Raw genomic sequence first — 11,222 nt, forward strand, 5'->3', positions numbered from 1 at the left:
GACACCATGTTGTCCCGGATGAAATTCGGGCCACAATTATAGACCATGTTGTCAACCACCGTCTCACAATGGTGGAGGCAGGTCGCAGAGTGCAGCCTAGTGCCTCGCTCTACAGTCTCCTCCATCATCCAAACCTTTCACAGGGAAACCAGGTATGTACTCATATCAGTCAATAATTGAACTATATGTTGTATACTGTAGGACTGGACACTGTGCATAAAGCAAGAAATGTACATTTACCTATTCATTTAGTGTGTGTGTGTGTGTGTGTGTGTGTGTGTGTGTGTGTGTGTGTTATAGCCCTGCAGTATTGTACCTCAATGGGATACAGTAGTATTCCAGTCACTGTTCAGTGATGCATTAGAATAGTGGTAAAAAGTAAAGCAACAATACAATTTCATTGGTAACTCATTCTGTAAGAAATACATAAGACATACATTACGAATGGATTTTTGTCCTTTGAATTCTATGTTTGAACGACAACCTGGCACGGGTGGCTACTCTTACCGTAAAATCCTATTTTTTTTTTCAGTTTTACACACAATTGTATTCTGTTAGCTAGACAAAAAAACGAGTACAGTAACCATTGTCAATGAAGGACTGGGCTAAGACTTAGTGGTGGACATGAGGGATATTTCACTTGTCCTCTGCCATAGTGACAACACGTCTAAACATTTTGACTTGCAGTACACAATGCCAAAGGGATGATGCATTTTGGGGGCACTGACTATTTATATGAGAAAGGAATTTAGATTTGACACATGAGCGAACTGTTTTGGGAGAAATATGAGCTTTTGCAGGTGAGCCATGGTGTTGTGCTGAACCATCCAGTTTTTTTTTGGCAAAAGCACCAAGAGTGTTGAGAACGTCCGGTCTGTTTCGAGAAATGAGCCAAAGCAATTGAGAAGGATCTTTTGTCTTTTGGGGGCACTGACTATTTATATGGGAAAGGAATTTAGTTTTGAAGCATGAGTGAACAGTTTTGGGAGAGATATGAGCTTTTGCAAGTGAACTATGGTGTTGTGCTGAACTGTAAGACTGTTTTGCCAAATGATCTTAGAGTTTTGAGAATGTCATTTCTGTTTCAAGAAATGAGCCAAACCAATGGAGCAAAACTGTAATAGATTAACCACTTTTGAAATCCCACAGTCCTCTACTATATGTAAACGTTCACTGCACATGCCAACTTGTTAAAAGGTTCACATCCAGTTTCCAGCCCAGTTTCACCACCAGTTACTACGTCAGGCCAAGTTTGATGCTTAAACACATATCAAGAAACATAACATTAGGAGTGGAAACTTACAACTGGGTTTCTGTCTGTTCTTCAACAACTTCAACAGAGTAGGATTGATCGGATGGATCTAATTCATTTATTTCATGAAGACTGTGCTTCCAAGTCAAAGTAAAAAAAAATGCTGTCAAAAGTAACTGAGCTCCAGAGGAACTAACACAAAGGACGGTGGTCCCATCAGAGCTGGAAGTGGACCAGAAAGAGAACAGTATCCTCTTTCAAATAAACTGACAATGAATGCATAAAGAGCTGATTTCCTTTTCGGTTCACTTTGATTGGTTAAAATAGGACTATATGTGAAAAATTGCTTCATCGCTATTGTCCTTTGAGGTTTTGGACAAAAACTTCCAATGGGCCATTGGAAAACTGTTACGAGTTGAAATTGAGGCTATATTTTATGGACCAAATTATTAATCGGCAGATTAAACTACATATGATGACAATCATTATTATGATAACAATCAATGTGAGACAGCAATCTATAAAAAGCAGAAAAAACTTTATCTTTAATCAAAGTGCAGGGTCTGCATCGTGCTGCTGCCTATAGCCACTCATCAGCTTAATCTACCCTTCAAACTTCACATAATCATCTACTTAGATTAGCTTGTTGAAGTTTCAAGACCTCTCTTGTGTTATAAGCACAAGTCCTCATCACGATGACAGCCACCGCAGCTGACAAAACTTTGTTCTGAACCAGATATAAAACTCTAATATTTAAAGTCTCTGCCTAGTGTGTGACTTAGAATTCAGCTCATCAAGGTCACCATGATGTCTGATGGATTTGTCTCTCTCTATTACAGTTTTGCTCCATTGGTTTGGCTCATTTCTTGAAACAGAAATGACATTCTCAAAACTCTAAGATCATTTGGCAAAACAGTCTTACAGTTCAGCACAACACCATAGTTCACTTGCAAAAGCTCATATCTCTCCCAAAACTGTTCACTCATGCTTCAAAACTAAATTCCTTTCCCATATAAATAGTCAGTGCCCCCAAAAGACAAAAGATCCTTCTCAATTGCTTTGGATCGTTCTCAACACTCTTGGTGCTTTTGCCAAAAAAAAACTGGATGGTTCAGCACAACACCATGGCTCACCTGCAAAAGCTCATATCTCTCCCAAAACAGTTCGCTCATGTGTCAAATCTAAATTCCTTTCTCATATAAATAGTCAGTGCCCCCAAAATGCATCATCCCTTTGGCATTGTGTACTGCAAGTCAAAATGTTTAGACGTTTTGTCACTATGGCAGAGGACAAGTGAAATATCCCTCATGTCCACCACTAAGTCTTAGCCCAGTCCTTCATTGACAATGGTTACTGTACTCGTTTTTTTGTCTAGCTAACAGAATACAATTGTGTGTAAAACTGAAAAAAAAAATAGGATTTTACGGTAAGAGTAGCCACCCGTGCCAGGTTGTCGTTCAAACATAGAATTCAAAGGACAAAAATCCATTCGTAATGTATGTCTTATGTATTTCTTACAGAATGAGTTACCAATGAAATTGTATTGTTGCTTTACTTTTTACCACTATTCTAATGCATCACTGAACAGTGACTGGAATACTACTGTATCCCATTGAGGTACAATACTGCAGGGCTATAACGCACACACACGCACACACACACACACACACACAAACACACACACACACACACACACACACACACACACACACACACACACACACACACACTAAATGAATAGGTAAATGCACATTTCTTGCTACAGCAGTATACAACATATAGTTCAATTATTGACTGATATGAGTACATACCTGTTTTCCCTGCGAAAGGTTTGGATGATGGAGGAGACTGTAGAGCGAGGCACATTAGGCTGCACTCTGCGACCTGCCTCCACCATTGTGAGACGGTGGTTGACAACATGGTCTATAATTGTGGCCCGAATTTCATCAACATGGTGTCTTCGTGCTCCTCGGCCTCTTCCCCCTATTCCACCACCACGCACCCTTATTCCTCTTCCTCTTCTTCTTCATGGAACAGGCAGTTGCCCTTGTTCATTTGCTTGGCCAGGTGCCTCCATGTTCAGAAATGGTACTGGTCCTGGTCAACCTTTATAGATATACTGTATATGTTTGGCAGCATTCACAATCATAGACAGCACCTGTCAGGTAACTAAACATACGGTTTGATTGGTCATCTGAGATGAGTGAAACTCCTCCTTTGTTAGTCAAGTTCTAGTTTCACCTGACTGTCAATGACTGTACTCAATTTATCAAATGTTCCAAGAGATTCATATATGGTATTCATGGTATTCTGTTCTTGACTCATTTTGACAATTGATCAGACTATTGTGCAAGTGATGACTTACACAATGAAATGATGCTGACATGTTTTGAAGAGAACAACCATTAGACTGAGAATCGACAGTTAGTTTAGATCAACAAGATCTATTCACCTGGAAATTGTGCTAAATGTAGTCTACCTGTACTTAATCATTGGCAAAGATGTAATGAGATATTGAGACATGTACTAAGACAATTGCAATTTGATGAAATTAATGAGAAATGCAATTCTGTTGTGGACAATTGCCAAGTGGTTTGGAGATTTGTCCATGTTGTTTTGAGAATGTAATTTCTGTTTCAAGAAAAGAGCAAAACCAATGGAGAAAAACTGTAACAGTTTTATCAATAAAAAAAGAGAAACCTGAATTTAAACTGATGCATTATTCAGAGTAGCAATACCAGTAAAGGAAATCCCTCCCATAGCCCAAAGTCAGAAAGGTGTATAGACTTATCTCGCCGATACCTAATCCGATATCATGTAATCGTACCCTTTATAAGGTCATTTATGCTACACAGAGACAGCAACACGTGTCACTCCTGATCCGTACATGTGCACACTGCAGATCTACAAACCTGCAGTTAAACTGTCATAAACCCTATATTTTTACCCATAATGCTGCATTGTGAACAACAAATCGGTGTTAAAATAACATATTATACTCGATATTGATGGATACGCAAATTCAGGTTTTGGAATAGGGGCAGAATAAAAATCTCTAATTCAAATTTCACTTCCTGTTATATTTTATTTTAAATGAACCTTAAAATAATGTATATAGGTACGTATAGTCAGGAGCCCAGAGAGACATCGTTTTGAAATGAATTGAATTTCTCATTTAATTGTTCCATTAAATTATATTCCAATTGGCTATAACGTGTGCTTGTGTTTATAATCAATCCTGCAGTGAAATGTGCAGCAGCGGCTTAAACCTGACCTCTTACAATTTAAAAGTAGGCTTCTTGAGCTTTCTGAGAGAGAGAGGGGGGGATGAGAGAGAGAGAGAGAGAGAGAGAGAGAGAGAGAGAGAGAGAGAGAGAGAGAGAGAGAGAGAGAGAGCGCGCAGTTGGAAGGGATGGGGAGATTAGTTTGTACATCCAGCTCTCCTCCCTCCCCTTCACTCCTGACGTCACCGCATCCACATAGGCTACGGACGGACCCGGTTTAAATCCCCCACTTGCGCTCTGAGCGGCCGGCTGAAAGCATCCTGTAGCGCACAAAGCGACGCACATTAAACCACGACTGATACCGAACTAAATCTCTCCATGCTGCGGTGTGTGTGGTCTCTCTCATCGTTGATCGTCGAATGTCTTTTTTAGTGGAAAGTGGACGTTTTTTTACTTTTCTTCTTTCCATCGGAGCACATTTGAAATAAACAAAAAAGGTAAGACAAGTTTGGTTTAAATGTACTTTGAAAACAGTGGATGTTTATCGGTGAGAAACTATTTTGGTTAAGTTTGAATCGGCAGTTTATTGCAGCCACAGCTCATCAATAAGGCAGCGCTTCTAGGACAGTAAGCAAGTGTTCAGGTGCGCGCATCCTCGCTTCTCAGTACAGAGTTTTCTCCGCTTCGGTGCACTGTCTCTTCATTTGGACACAGAAACCTCTTTGTCCAGGAGCGCTCAGTCGTGCGCGTTTTTGTGCACAGTCAGCGTCCTCGATTTTTTTGCATCCTGTGCCACAGTCTGATGCGCAAAAAGTTCCCAGCAGAGGAGAACAAAGCAGCAAAAGCAGAAGAGGGAACCGTGCGAAGTGCAGTGAGCGTCACGCGCGTAATGTTGGCACAAAAATCGACATCCATGTATTCTCTGGTCTCTGCCCTCTCCTACCGGCGAGATGTCCGTTTTCCTGTTGGTATGAATTGGTGTGAAATTCGTGTTTGTGCGCGACAGCAGAGCCATTGCGACAGTAGATGTTAGTCATTGGGGTTTGGGGCCCCTGGCTGGCTGAGGGGAGTCTAGGGACATGATGAACAGGAATCCAGTTTACATGCTTGTGATGACTTGAATCTTAAAACATAGATAGTGAGGTCAGGTTGAATTCATTCACACTAAATAGCCAGCTTTGTGTGTCCTCTTCAGGACGGTTGTAGCCGGTCATATATGGGACTAATGGGATGATGACATCGTGACATAGGCTGAAATAGGCTGTCTTTTGTATTGATTTTAAGATTGAATCAGCATGAGCCCGAAGGCATGTCTCTTATAGGTCTGCAGTCTGGCTGGCAGCAAAGTTAGTCTTATGAGCCGGATATTATAGTTGGCTAACGAGGTTAAACTGTCACATGGGTAATGTTTGACTATGAAGTTGCGATTAGTCCCTTTAGAGTTTATCCTGTACAGGTAAATCCCTGTCTGCCACCGCCCCCCAACCCCCCAAGCAAATTCCATTAAGATATGTAAGGTGTCATATCTGATTTAACACATTCTCTGCAGACTAATTGTTTCGACTACATCACAATGTTTTTACATGCCACAGTCATCTGATGCATGGTATCTTCTTTCATTCATTCAGTCAAACTAGGGCTGGGCGATTTTTAATTGGTTCATTGGCATTTTTAATTTCCTACGGTTTGTGAAATGGCTGAACTGCAAACTCCTCAACCATTCATTCCAACAGCTCCTTACAGCAGAAAGTCAGCGCTTTCCATTGATATACATGACGTTACGGTAACGTTTCCAAAGGGGGGAAGGGCAGAAGTGGTGCAGCTGCGAAGGAGAGCGGAGGTGGCAAAGTGGAGCGCTGTTTTGGTGGACTTTTCGCAGAGGTTTCTGTGTAAATAAGTGTTGTATATAGTGTTAGTAATGTTTTTGAGTGATCAATAAGTGTTTTCTGCCATTGTTTTTGCCGTTTTCTTGCTGTTTACTCATTTATGATTAACTTGTCTTAATCTCTTGAGTTAACTATTTTTACTCTTTATTAAACCAAATTACTTTGAGTTTAGCTATCTTACAGATTTATCACTGCACTTATTTAGGGACTAATTTATTTGAATCCCTGCTTTCTACACCCGGGCTACATATTATTATTTACTGTAATTCATTTTTTTAAAGTTTTTTCAGGGATGGCCTACAAGATACATTTTTTTCAATTTGAAAATCTTTGCACAATAATGACAGCGAAATGGTGCGGTTTATTTAAATTATTTTTTTTATTCTCGAACAACTGATTTGTTCACATAGGCTTAGCTACCTGGTAATCTCATTTGTTTTTATTGTGTTAATAAAGGAAATATGTATATAAAAGAAAAACAGCTTACTGAACACATTTTTCCTCAGTGGTGTATGATGCTGGGATTATCTCATCCCTCTAAAATATTGAGTTTACAACATTTCACCTGATTTACAGTATGCTGCTTATGATTGACACCAATCATCATTGTCATCACTGATAAATTTCTTATAATCATGATCAATGACACAAATAAGAGCTCTCTTGATATCGTTACTCCTCTCAGCTGGAAGCATCCTTTGAAACCTTTACTGGACACTAATGACTTCCAGGAGGCTGCAACAACCATCACTATGGGATCATATAGGATTTTGCTGTTCACCTGGATAAAAACACTCACACTTATCGATCGTGGTGAATTACCATTATCAGGATAACTGTAAATATCGCCAGTCACTTATTGTCCGTGTTTTCATTTTAAAACCTTTCATGTTGTGTTTTGAGTTCATTAAAGTTAATTGGCATTTTGTCTGGTGACCAAAATGTCACAGTGTATGAAGTCATGGTGACTACATCCACTTATACAGTCTAAGGTATCTGCAGAGAACCAGAGCAGCATGAAGTATATCTACCAAACACCTTTTATGTTGAAGAAAGATAACGAAACATTGCAAGTCTTTGGCAACATTGTTCACTGTGAATACGAAATACCTGCTTTTTACATTACAACAACTATTTGTTTTGCCCATTTCATACAAATGCAGCACAAAGTGCTTTACAATAAAGCAACACAGACATGGAAAAACCTCCAGTGAAGGTAATTTAAGTATTAAACAAACTCAGAGCGAGTGTCCTACACAAATTAATATTCAGTAACTAGGCCAGAAGCAAGCGTCATCCCTACTAGTTTCCCACCAGAAAGTGAATTACACAGAAAAACATAATGAACTTTGGATGCAGCAATCTTGTATGGACTTTCATAGGAAAATAGCTGCTATCAAAATCTGTTTACAGGCACAATTTTATCTTACTACCTTCCCATCAGTCCACTTTCGAAAACAGCTTTGATTAGTATGCAGTCTCACAGGCACAATGTCACATAGACCAACACAACGGCAGAGTTGTGTGGGAATGGCACATCAGAGCTTCCTCAATTGCATAAATTACTCATTTGCCCATGAAATTTTATTCACATTTGATCAGTTCATCCACACAAACAAAGCAGTTTTTAATAATATGCAGCAATTTACAAACTGTGGTATAGCTCAGACTTCTGTTTGTCAGTCATAAAGAAGGGGTTGATAAATGGTCAGAGATAATAGTGCTGACAGATTTTTGTAGGCCAACCAGAAAGTTCCCCTCGGACTTTTAGGAAACTTACAGAAATTTTGTTCAGCAAGATAATCTCCACAAATTAACAACTTTTTATGTTCAGGCAATCCCCAGAAGTAAGAAGACTATAAGCAAACTAAACCGCGGTCACGTAAATTCAAATCACCACCATGTAGTCAAAGACAGAAGTTTTGCCGTGATGACATTTAGTAGTCTCATTAAGCCACTGTCTTTAAAACAGCTTAACATTTCGTGAGAGGGTTACAGTTTTCTACTGTCATGATTTACATTTTTCATTGTAAAATCTATGGAGATTTTTTACAGTGTAGTGAGGTCAAGTTGAATTAATTCACACTAAATATTCGGCTTTGTTTTTCCTCTCCAGAAAGACACCTTCAAAATTCATGAGAGGCTTATTTCAGGCATCAAGCCATTCCAAAAACCAATAGACTTTAAGATCAAGTCCAAAAAAAATGAATGCTCATAATTCCCGATCATCAGCAAAGCCCGACACGTTTTCATCAATCTATTGTTCTCAAGCATTGTCACATGAGTAATATCCAATTATAATTACACGCAGTTGCAATCAGTCATAATGAGCAAGATTCATAATCACGACAGCTCCACATGAAATGCAAATAGCTTTTATTCCGCTGCCGACTTCACAACATTCAGTGAAGTTAGTTCAAAACTCTTGGCCACCCCAGAAACAGCTGTTATGGATAAATATGGGGTTTTTATTTCTGGGCCCATTTTGTCCACTTGTAAACAACAATCATCTCGTCTTATTTTTCTCATCGTGTCAGTTTCCAGTGAAGCGAGTCAGACAGAGGATAATGATACAAGACCAACAGACACCCTGTGAAATGGCCTGTTGACTATTTCAGCTGCAATTCCTGAAGATATTTGGAGAGATGTCATAAATGGAGACTTTGCTAGGTTTTTTGACACATGACGATTTGACTCCTTGACAATACTAAATCTGTGTTCACAGAAACCCAATTAGAACAAACTGACTTAGGCATGTCCGTCTTCAATCACTTGATGACCAGAGCTCAAGCTAACATTGTGAAATAAGTTCTCCAAAAATAACTAATTTTCACGATAAACAATAATACAATACAATACAAAAGCAGGACAAAACTCTGAAGTTGGAAGCAATTTAAGATTGGCTATAAAAGGTGCATAATACGAGATTGGGAGCATACCGATTGCCTCATGGCAACGTCTGAGTCGGCGGCCCATAGCTAACAATGCTAACAGTGCAGCAAATGTGCTGCAGGGCTAACAGTGTTTATCTGAAGGGGAACCGGAGGGTGGGTGTTACACTTCTGTGATGACACTGATGGTTGGGAGGGCGCTATCAGCTGTAACCGGCATATGAGGTGTGCAGAGTGGCAGTCGTGAGCTAGCCAGTGGGGGGCGCTCACGTGCACTAGAACATGTACAGCCTATGTCAACAAAGCAAGGAGAACCTGGGATATCAACACACACAGAGGGAGAGCGATTTAATTCTCTGCACAGGTAGACTTTACTCCACTACATCTTAACAGACAGAAGGTGTTTGCTGCTATATTAAATGTTGTATATGCATTTTGGTATTACATATTACATATTATATACATAAAGCCAGGTTAAAAATTCATGTTTAATTGTGTTGAGATACTAGAGATTTCTTTTTATATCTCCGTCAATCAGAAAATACTTTCAATAGACTTTCAATAAATCAATCAGGATGTCAATGATATATGAACAAACCCCTCTGTAAAAACCTTTAGAATTTAGATAGGAATAGGAGTAAAAATATTGCGGATGTGCTGCCTAAGTGGAGGTGACGTTTTAATGCATGTTTTGCCCTTATAAATGGCTTAAAGGTCCCATAAAGCTTGAGCTTTTAGCTGTTCTGCACCTAGACTCTGGAACTCACTCCCACTACACGTACGCACTCTGGACTCCTTTGACACCTTCAAGTCCCACCTCAAAATACACCTTTTTAAATGGTCCTACTCCCTATAATTCTCTGTCCCCCATACCGTTTTGTCCTTCTTATTTACTTATCTAGTAACATTGTATTTTCATTGTATAGTCTATATGTATTTATATGTGCTATTGTATGTATTTAATGTTTTTTTCTGTTTTTTAAAATGTAAGGTGACCTTGGGTATTTGAAAGGCACCAACAAATAAAATGTATTATTATTATTATTATTATTCAAAATGCACTTTTTTCCTCATACGAGTATTGTGGCTCATGTTTCAATTAAAACTGAAACAATTGAAGCAATTTGACGGCAACTTTTCTGATAATGGTTTAAATCTGCCAAGCCAAACATTCCCTTGCTCTAACTTAAATCTTAAATGGAAAGACTTGTTGCTTTATCCTATGTGATCATAAACTGAATATCTTTGGGGGGGGGAAGAAAAAACTTGAAGGCGCCACCTAAGGGCAGACTAATTAAAAATAACTGAAAATAATTGTTTTTTGTAGACAATCATTACAATATAAATGACTTCTGTCCGATCTCACCACTTTGCATCAACGTTCAACCATCGACAATAACAAATCAGGCACTGGTTTCTCAGGGGACGAACCAAAATGCACCACAGCGCTCCTCTCATTTGAGGATCTGTCGGTGACTTCGGCATCATTCTCCCTCTGCTTCCAGTGTGCTCTCAAGGGAAAAAACAAGCTCACTCTGCTCTTGTTAGTGCTCTGTATTCACCTGCACATATTCAGCAAGTAACCAAAGCCATTTCTCTGAGGCCTGTTTGAAGTAATTTGGAGGGAATGTAGAAAGTAACAAACTCCAGTAAAAGTAGACGAGATCTGAGGATAAATAGGCATGCTATTGCACTCCATCATGCAATACAGTAATGTTTGAAATCCACTGAACATTACGGATTGATGTTAGAGCAGAGAGAGCCATGTCTCATCCCAATCATTGGGCTTTTTTGAACTTGAAAAAAAAAAAACCCCTATTTCATGCATCCATCTGTCCTCTATTATGTCACCTTTGTATACCGTTGACTTTTGATTTGCTCTACGAATGACGTTCTCCTCTTTTTCCAAACACCTGACAACTTAAAAATGTGTCATATTGTCAGGAATATTAACGGGTGCTTGTACGCT

Source organism: Eutrigla gurnardus, assembly GCF_963514095.1.
Source record: "Eutrigla gurnardus genome assembly, chromosome: 13".
Lineage (NCBI taxonomy): Eukaryota > Metazoa > Chordata > Actinopteri > Perciformes > Triglidae > Eutrigla > Eutrigla gurnardus.